Raw genomic sequence first — 8,847 nt, 5'->3', positions numbered from 1 at the left:
CCAGGCAGCCCGCCAGAGCTCAGCCCATCCCAGGCCTGACGCTGACGGGAACCGTGCTGCTGGGTCTCGGTTACTCCCCCTGGAAGTGCCGGCCTGCAGTGGCATTCGTAGCTCCCTGCAGAATTAAGTCCGAGGCCCTCAGCCCACAGGGCTGCCACCCAATCTGGCCTCCGTGGCTCTGTCTCCTCAGTCCCACCCCTTTCCGGCCCCTCTGAGACGGAAGCCACGAAGTACGCACCGTGAGGGGTGTTGAGGACCCCCCAGTCGAGCCATCCAGCGCCCCCTTGGGCGTGCCACGTGCCGGTTCATTTCTCTGTTGCGAATGGACGTCCTTTCCATCCTGTCCCTCGGGACGCCGGCAAAGCAAATGCAGCAGAGATGAGCTCTGCGCGTTCCTTCCCGCTCTCAGCCTCCGCCCTGGGCCCCAGTGGAGCTGGGAAGCTGGAGGGAGGCCCAGCCCTGCGGATCTGCCAGCTGAAAGTCCTGACCTGCAGAAGGACCTCGTGGCCAGCTCCCAGGGGACAACTGTCACCATCTCAGGAATGACTCCTGCCGGTAACTGAAAGAGCCCTTCAGAAAATTGTGTAAACTTGGAATTCTCAAGTTATGATTAAACAAAGGTAATAAGCACCCAGGACTCAGCCCTTCTTGATAAACGTGTGCATCTGGCCATTGCCTCTGCTCCCGAGGGCGTCTACGACTGTACCTGCAGGTTCTCTGCGGTGCTGCCTTTGATCCGGTCTGTGGACCTCACTGTTGGTAGCTTGAAACTGGCCCCACTAGGAGTATTTACACCATGGAGATGGGTAAATGCTGCAAATCAGGGTCATTTTGTTGTTTTTTTCTGGAGAGAAGGTTGTTAAACACCAGCACGCCACTGCCCCCAACCAGTACAATCATGAGAAATAATAAATAGTTGCTTGAAGCCACGCGGTTTGGGTTGGCTTGTTAGGAATGAATGGTGCTACCACGGCCCACAAAGGCCGAGCACTGGGTGGCCCCCGCCCCTCCCTCAGCAAACCTCCCCAGGGTCTTCTGCAGCTAGACCCAAACCTGGGCCCTCGCCCGGGCTGCCTGGCGATGTCTCCTCCCCACTCAGGGCTTGGCCCAGACCCGCTCCCTGGAGGGGCCTCCCAACCAGCCGTTCTAGCATCAGCCTGTCTGGCTTTCTTCCTGGTGCCGACCATTGGAAAGGAAACGTTTCCTTACTGTTTATCTCCCCTTCACAATTCAGAGCAGGACGCTTCCCGGCTTGCTCGCTGGTGTAAACTTGGCTGAAGCGTCTGCTGACCGCCAGCAGTCGGGTGCTCGCACAGACCCTGCTTTGCACCCCTCTCCTGGGGGCTCTTCCCCTCCTCTCTGTTGAGCCTAGTGTGTTCTCTCATTTTGTTTTCTGTGTGTTTCCTTCTGAAGACGGTGAGCCTGACCTGTATCCTCATCTCTGGTTCTCCCCCGCCCACACAGAGCAGCCTGGCAGGACGAGTGTGGGAAGCCGTGTTGAGTGCTGACCCAACTGTCCGTGCTGCTGTGAGCGGCGCTGCTCTCAGTAGCAGCTCTGTGTGCTGGTCCCCGGGGCCTGCATAACACGCACCACAGATGGGGAGGCCTAAACAGCAGACATTTCCGGTCTCACAGTTCTGGAGATAGGTGTCGCAGGGCTGGTTCCCCCTGAGGCCTCTCTCCTGGGCATGCAGACGGCCGTCTTCTCCCCGTGTCCCCACGTGGTCGTCCCTGTGTGTGTGTGCCCTGATCTCCTCCTCTTATAAGGACACCAGTCACATTAGGTTGGGGCCCACGCATATGGCCTCATTTTACCTCAGTCACCCATTTAGAGGCCCTATTTCTGCACACAGTCACATTCTGAGGTCCTGAGGGTTAGGGCTTCAACATGTGAATTTAGGGTGGCAGAGGCAGACACAGTTCAGCCCATAACACTTTGTCATCAGACATGAAACACCACAGGGTTTTATAAAATCAGGTGGGTTTCCTTTAGGCAAACCCCACACCCTATATACTATTAACACCCCGTGGCAGGCTGAATAATGCCCTCTGCCCCTGTCTCCAAAGACGTCCATGTCCTGACCCCGGAACCTGTGAATGTCACCTTATCTAGCAGAAGGGACTTTGCAGGTTAAGGACCTTAAGGTGAGACAACTCTGGATTGTTCTGTGGGCGCTCAGTGCAATTGCAAGGGAGGCAGGAAGGGCAGGTGGAAAAAGATGTGACAGAACCAGAGGCTGGAGTGACGGTTTGAAGGCAGAGGGAGAGCCGCAAGCCAAGACAGGCCATGGGAGCTGGAAGAGGCCAAGGAAACTGCTCCTCCCAGAGCGGGGAGAAGGAGGAACACCATGGACGTCTGACCTCCAGCAGCGCGAGAGGGTGAATCCGTGTGGTTTGGTGTGGCTTGTTATAGTGGCCACAGGAAGCTAAGACACACCCGCGCCGTCTTCTCCTTTGGTTTTCAGTCTTTAGGAAGGGTCCAGTGTTTTCTGAGGCTTTGCAGGAGTGAGTGGAGAATTCTTTCTCACCTGAGCCCCCAGGGACACCTCAGCTAGTCGATCCGTCGCGGGACGGGGCTGAGCCTCTGCCCCGGCCAGCAGGGCCGCAGTCTCAAGGTGCCCGCAACCCATGTCCACACGGCGCCTGAGCCACCTCTTCACACACCACGCAGATGACGTCACCCCTGCTTGAAACGCGCCAGTGGCTTCCCACCACTCTGATGGACCCTGTGCGGCTTGCTCCCATCCCGCCTCATCTTGGACCCCTCCTGCTCTGGATGTGCGATTCCTTCCCTTGTAAAGCTCCTTCCGACCTGCACGCGCTGGCCTCCTCGTCACACAAAGTCAGCTCGAATATGACTTCCTCAAAGAAAACATTGAAGTTTGGGATTAACATATACACACCAGTATACATAAAATAGGTAAACAACAAGGACCTACTGTACAGCACAGGGAACTGTATTCAGCATCTTGTAATAACCTATAAGGGAAAAGAATCTGAAAAAGAGTAGCTATATATATATATATATATATATATATGTATGTATAACTGAATCACTTTGCAGTACACCAGAAACTAACACAACATTGCAAATTAACTACACTTCAATTTTTTAAAAATTAAAAATAAAGTTAAAAAACAAAAAAACCCAAACCCGTGGCTCTCCTTGCTGTCCCACAATTACCTGCATGACGCCTTTTCTTACTTTCTTCATGTGTTTTGAGCAACTCAGCTGAAGGGGTCCTCTCTAAACTTCCTGTCTTGTATTTCTGTGCTTGTTGCCTGGCTCTGGGGTAAAATGTAAGCTCCTTGACAGCAGGGATTGTGTACGGTGTCTAGAATGGTATGTGGCATACAGTAGACCACAATGAATACTTAATGAATGAATGAAGAATAACCCAATGTAGGGGCTTCCCTGGTGGCACAGTGGTTAAAAATCTGCCTGCCAATGCAGGGGACACAGGTTCGAGCCCTGGTCTGGGAAGATCCCACATGCCACGGAGCAACTAAGCCCGTGCGCCACAACTACTGAGCCTGCGCTCTAGAGCCCGCGAGCCACAACTACTGAGCCTGCATGCCACAACTACTGAAGCCCACGTGCCTAGAGCCTAGTGCTCTGAAACAAGAGAAGCCACCGCAATGAGAAGCCAGCACACCACAACGAAGAGTAGCCCCCACTCGCCGCAACTAGAGAAAGCCCGCGTGCAGCAACGAAGACCCAACACAGCCAAAAATAAATAATAAATAAGTTTATTAAAAAAAAAAAAAAAAGAATGACCCAATGTAAATGGCAGTCCCTCCCACCCTAACACCCTGCCAGCTTTGTGAGTTATCACTCTGAAGGTCTGGTCTTCCCCGCAAAAAGGAAGCTGGACCGGAGCAGGGATCTTGTGTCTCCTGTGTCCCTCATCTAACACCCCCACCAAGAACACTGACCAGCGCATTTGAGGCACTGGAATGTGTCCATCCACAGATTAATGGATCATAAAATGGGGTATATCCAGACAGTGGAATATTACACAGCCCTCAAAGGAACAAAGTGCTGATACATGATAAAATATGGATGAATCTCAAAACATGCTAATTAAAAGAGAAGGCAGTCACAAAAGGCTGCATAGTGTGTGATTCTTTTTATATGGTATGTGCAGGATAGGCCAATCCATAGAAACAGAAAGTAGGTTAGTGGTTGCCAGGGGCTGGGAGAAGGGTAATGGGCAGCGACTACATGTGCATGGGCAAGAAGGATCCTTCAGGGCTTATCAGAATGTCCTGAAACACTCTGTACTAAATCCCGTTTTACTTACTAAATGTAGTGAATCCAGTTTTATTTACTAAAATTTAGTAAGTGTAACTGAATTTACTTTAAAAATCATTGAATAGTACACATAAAATGAGTAAATTATATTGTATGTAAATAATAACTTAATAAAACTTTAAAAATTTACTGAGATTAGTTTTTTTTCTGCATGGATATGCCATCAATTTAATATATAATTAGGCTCCTTTGTTTCTGTTTGTATTTAAATTTAGTGTTTGTCACACTTCACTTGCTAATTTAATTATTTCCTCAGTGTGCCCCACTGGTTGCATCCCATACGGCTGTGGTACAACATCAAAACCAGGAAACTTGACACTAGTCCAGAGCATGTGCTCAGCTCTCTGTCATTTTATCCCATGTGCAGATTCATGGATCCACCACTGCAATTAAGGTGCAGAACTGCTTCATCACCACAAGGACCTCCTTCGTCCTGCCCGTTTTAGTCCCACTCACCCACACTATTCCTTGGCAACCACTAATCTGTTTTCCATCTCTATGATTTTGTTATTTCGTGAATGTTATATATGTGAAATCCTATCATACAGTATAGTCCTTTGGAGGTTGGTTTCCTCCCTCAGCATAATGCTGATGAGATTCATCCAAGTTGTTGCAAGTATCACTAGTTCCTTTTTAATGCTGAGTAGAATTCATGGTGTGGATGTACCATGGTTTGTTTAACCATTTATCCATTGTAGGATTGGTTGAACATTGGTTGTTTGCAGTTTCGAGCTATTGTAAATAAAGCTACTACGAACAATAGTGTACAGGCTTTTGTGTGGACCTAAGTTTCATTTCTCTGAGATAAATACCCAAGAGTGCAGTTGCTGGGTCATATAATTAAGTATATGTTTAATTTTTAGAGAAATTGCCAAGCTGTATTCCAGAGTGGCTGTACCACTGTACATTCCCATCAGCAACATAGATAAGAGATCTAGTTTCTCCAAATCATTGCCAGCATTTGGTATTGCTGCTATTTTATTTTGGCTGCTCTGATAGGTGTGAAGTAATATACCAAGGTGATCTTAATTTGCATTTCTGTAACGGCTAGTGATGTTGAACATCTTTCACAAGCAAGCTTATTTGCCATCCATATATCCTTTTTGGTGAAACATCTCTTCATATATTTGCTTATATTCTAACCGTATTTTTTTTAATTTTACGTTTTGAGAGTTCTTAAAATATTTTAGGTACCAGTCCTTCATGTAGTTTGTAAATATTTTCTTGCAGTCTGTGGCTTGTCTTTTCATCCTCTTAATAGAGTCTTTCTCAAAATGAAAATGTTTAACTTTGATTAAGGCCAATTTATTGATCTCCTTCTTTTGTGGATTGTGCTTTTGATGTCATGTCTAAGAACTCTTCACCAAGCCCTCAGTCCTGAAAATTTTCTCCTATTTTTTTTTTGTAAAAGTTTTATAGTTTCACACATTTTTACACTTAAGTCCATGATCATTTTGAGTTAAATTTTGCATTTGCAGATGACATGATAAGCTATGCAGAAAATTCCAAGGAATTTACAACCAAAAATCTCCTAGAACTAATAAATGAGTTCAGCAAGGTCTCAGGATACAACATCAACACACAGAATTCGATCACATTTCCATATACTGACAATGAACATGTGGAAACCAAAATTTAAAACACAATATCATTTACAGTCACTCCAAAGAAAATGAAATACTTAGGTATAAACTTTAACAGAACATGTACAGAATCTGTATGCTGAAAATTACAAAATGCTGATGAAAGAAATCAAAGATCTAAATAAATGGAGAGACATATCATGTTCACGGATTGAAAGACTCAACATAGTAAAGATGCCAATTTTCCCCAAATTGATTTATAGTTTTAATGCAATTCCTATCAAAATCCCACAAAGGATATTTGTGGACACAGATAAGTTTATTCTAAAATTTATCTGGAAGGACATGGACCCCAGAATAGTTAGAACAGTCATGAAAAAGAGTAAAGTGGGAGGAATCATCTAACCCGGTATTATGGCTTGCTGTAAAGCTACCGCGGTGAAGACTGCTGTTGGCAGAGGGATAGGCATGGTGATCAACGGAACGGTGCAGAGAACCCAGGAACAGCCAACAAGCAGCCAACTGACTTGACAAATGTACAAAAGCAAGTTAATGGAGGAAGAATAGACTTTTCAATAAACAGTGCTGGAACAATTTGATACCAGTAGACAAAAAAGAAAGAAAAATACCTTCACCTAAACCTCATGCCCTATGCCAACAATTTTCTTTCTAAAGATTGAAAAAAAAGATACATATATACACACACATATATAAATAAACATTGCTACGGCTCCAAGGCAGGAGTCACTTTTGCATTTGTACCTGAAAGACAAGTAAGGACTAGCGCGGTAGAAGGTTAGGTGCTCAGGGGCCAAGGCCAGCGTCCAGCGCCACCACCTCCGAGCCACACGGACCCAGCCCCGACTCCCGGGAGCTTACTAGCCACGCCCCCAAAACGGTAGGGGCGGGGCCAGGACGCCCATACACTGACAGCTGGGGGGGGCGGGGGCGGGGACCGGAGCTTAGGCACGCCACTTCCGCCGGAAGCTCAATTGCCCGGCTTCCTGTTGGAGTTGGTCCGGTAAGTCCGGGGGCTGCGTTTCTGACAAGGGGAAGAGCCGCAAACTCACTTTTTCAAATCCGCCTCGGGCCAGTTGTGAGTGGGCTCGATCTCGACACTGCAGCTGGGGCAGTCCCGGCCCGAGGGCGGCTGCTGGCTAGCAGAAGAGGACCTTTTCTCTTCCGGAACGGAGACTGCGCGCACTGGCTGTTTCCGGGGGGCCGAACTCCGTCGCCGCGCCGAGCTCCGCCCCGCGCGGGGCCACGTCTCCGCCTGAGCGGCAGGGCGGGGCGTTCGCCGCGGCTTCCTCAGCGCCGGGGTGAGGGTCGCGGGGTGGCGCCTGGGCAGGGGCTCCGGCCGGGGAGGGCGCGGGGAGCTAGGGAACCGCGGCGCGGTCGGGGTGGGGGCCGCGCGAAGGGCGGCGGGGCCGGGGCGGACGCGGAGGGCCGGCCGCGGCTCCGCCTAGAGCGACAACGCCCCGCGCTAGTCCGGCTCCTCACCGTTGGTAGCCTCCGGGCCTGGAAGCCGGCCTGTGCAGCTGTTAGGGAACTGGCTTCATAAATATACATACATTCGAGCCCTTCCGGAGCGCTGTCTACCCGTGCCGGGGAGTGATTTGTTCAGAGGTGCCCACAACTGCCGTTGGTCTTGTTCTTTTGCAGAACTTCTGTCAAGATGACATGCGTGACATGATGTCGGGTGGTTAGTGTGAAGCCTGGTTTAAAGAGCCCGTGTGCTCTCAGCCTCTCAGTCCACCTCGATTCCATCTCGATTCTGGGGTGCTTAGAGGCGTTTCACTGGTGCAGTGATACCTTCCAGAGGCAGTGGGGTCAGGCGTAGTCACTAGCCTGCAGGTGGTGCAGGTGAACAGCTCGGTCTTCATTCAGCAACTGTTTGTTGAGTGTCGGTCGTGTGAGCGGCACTGTTCATTGTAGGTGCTGGGATCCAGAGCCGAAGTCGTGTCAGGGTCCCTGCCCTCACTGAGCTCACGCCGTCGTGGAGGGATGCGGAGGATAAATGAGGTCATTGCTGAGAGAGTATTGGGCGGTGCTTGGGGTGGGTCTGTAGGAGCGCCCGTCGGCGGAGGTGACTTTTGAGCCAAGGCCTCTGTGACAAGAAACTAGCCATGCAAAACTGTGGGATAAGAGTGTTTCGGGCAGAATGAACAGCAAGTGTGGTGACCCTGAGGGAGGAGGAGGTTTGGTGTTTTGAGGCAGGAAGTATGGCACGTATGTAATGAAAAAGGAAGAAAATGATAGGGAATAAGGATGCAGTGTCGGGAGCGGTCAGATGCTATGCAGCTTCCTAGTTCGTGGTGAGAGGCTTAGATTTGATTGTCAGTGTGATTGAAAACCTGGGACGTTGTAAGCCATTTACAGGTGACTCGTGGATTTTTCTTTTTTTTACATTTTAAATTGTCCCTTAAATATTGCAAATATAACTTTTTATTGGAGTTATAGCCTTCAGTTTTAGTGGACCTTGAATGGCAAGAAAAGGAAATAAAAATCATCTGACATGACTCAGATTCAAAAGTAACTTTTTTTTTTTTAGCCAGTTGCCTTAAGCAGCAGTATAATTTTTTAATTTAACTAAACTTACAATATTATGTTAGTTTCAGGAGTATAACATAGTAATTTGATGGGGGGTTTTTTGTGTTTTTTTGGCCATGCCGTGCAGCATGCAGGATCCTAATTCCCCAACCAGGGATCTAACCCATGCCCCCTGCAGTGGGAGCACAGAGTCTTAATTACTGGACTGCCAGGGAAGTCCCTGATGTTTTTATAAATTAGACTCCATACAAAATTATTATAAAATATTGGCTATATTCTTTGTGCTGTACATTGCATCCTTGTAACTTATTTATTTTATACCTTGTAGTTTGTACCTCTTAATCCCCTTCACCTACTTTGCCCCTCCCCCTTCCCTTCGCCTCTCTGGTAACCACTAGT

At 48.5% G+C, this 8,847-nt stretch overlaps 1 protein-coding gene across 3 annotated transcripts in view; it reads left to right on the top strand.

Annotated features, from left to right (window-relative positions):
- Positions 1 to 6,900: 6,900 nt before the first annotated feature.
- Positions 6,901 to 8,847, top strand: part of GOLGA3 (golgin A3) — a 44,527-nt gene continuing 42,580 nt past the window's right edge. For 2 of the 3 annotated variants that reach the window (XM_057527440.1, XM_057527435.1), the window contains exon 1: positions 7,071 to 7,217. The gene's annotated coding sequence lies outside the window, so the exon portion shown is untranslated. Of the gene's footprint in view, positions 6,920 to 7,070; positions 7,218 to 8,847 lie in introns of those variants that run through there. The other variant, XM_057527439.1, reaches the window with a different exon arrangement.

This window comes from Balaenoptera acutorostrata, chromosome 13 (genome assembly GCF_949987535.1).
Source record: "Balaenoptera acutorostrata chromosome 13, mBalAcu1.1, whole genome shotgun sequence".
Lineage (NCBI taxonomy): Eukaryota > Metazoa > Chordata > Mammalia > Artiodactyla > Balaenopteridae > Balaenoptera > Balaenoptera acutorostrata.
This window is presented reverse-complemented; position numbering and strand designations above follow the sequence as displayed.